The sequence below is a fragment of the Triticum dicoccoides genome, chromosome 2A (genome assembly GCF_002162155.2).
Source record: "Triticum dicoccoides isolate Atlit2015 ecotype Zavitan chromosome 2A, WEW_v2.0, whole genome shotgun sequence".
Lineage (NCBI taxonomy): Eukaryota > Viridiplantae > Streptophyta > Magnoliopsida > Poales > Poaceae > Triticum > Triticum dicoccoides.
Window position 1 is genome coordinate 303,205,581 of NC_041382.1, and position 546 is coordinate 303,206,126.

The 546-nt window shown below is 76.4% G+C and overlaps 1 long non-coding RNA gene across 3 annotated transcripts in view; it reads left to right on the forward strand.

The window, feature by feature from the left end:
• LOC119354432 overlaps positions 1-546 on the forward strand; it is a 12,518-nt gene that overhangs the window by 8,181 nt on the left and 3,791 nt on the right. The gene's annotated exons all lie outside the window — the stretch shown is intronic.

The window sequence follows — 546 nt, forward strand, 5'->3', positions numbered from 1 at the left end:
CCGCCGCTCGATGCCGGAGCCGCCACGCCGGACCTCCTCGTCCTCCTCCCCGAGTCGCTCCCGGCGCACCGTTGCCAAGTCCCTACAAACCCGATGTGAGTGCGCGCCCTTCTCCCTCTCTCCCTCTCGCGCGACCTCCCCTCGTCGCGCACACGGCACCCGCGCGCCGCGCCCCGGCTCGCGATGGCCGCGCCGGCCCCCGTCGATGCACGCACGCTCGTGCGCCCAGCGCCCCGCTGCCACCCCGGGGCCGCTGCCTCCTTCCCCGCGCCGCGCCTGGGCCGTGCGCCCCGCCGTCTCGCTCGTCGCGCCCGAACGCCCGCCGGTGCCTTGGCGCTGCCGAGCCCGAAACTACTTCGGCCGATTTCATCGCCACTCCTACCCCGCGCGCCCCTGGTGTGGTGCTGCTCGCCGATGCCGCTGAAGCCGCTCCTCTCGCCGGTCGCCTCTGTCCTGTGCGCCGTCGCCATTCCCCGTCCTCCGCCCGGTGGGCGCCCGGCGCCGGCGCCCCGCCGTGGCCGAGGCCGATCCCCCTGTTCACCCTGT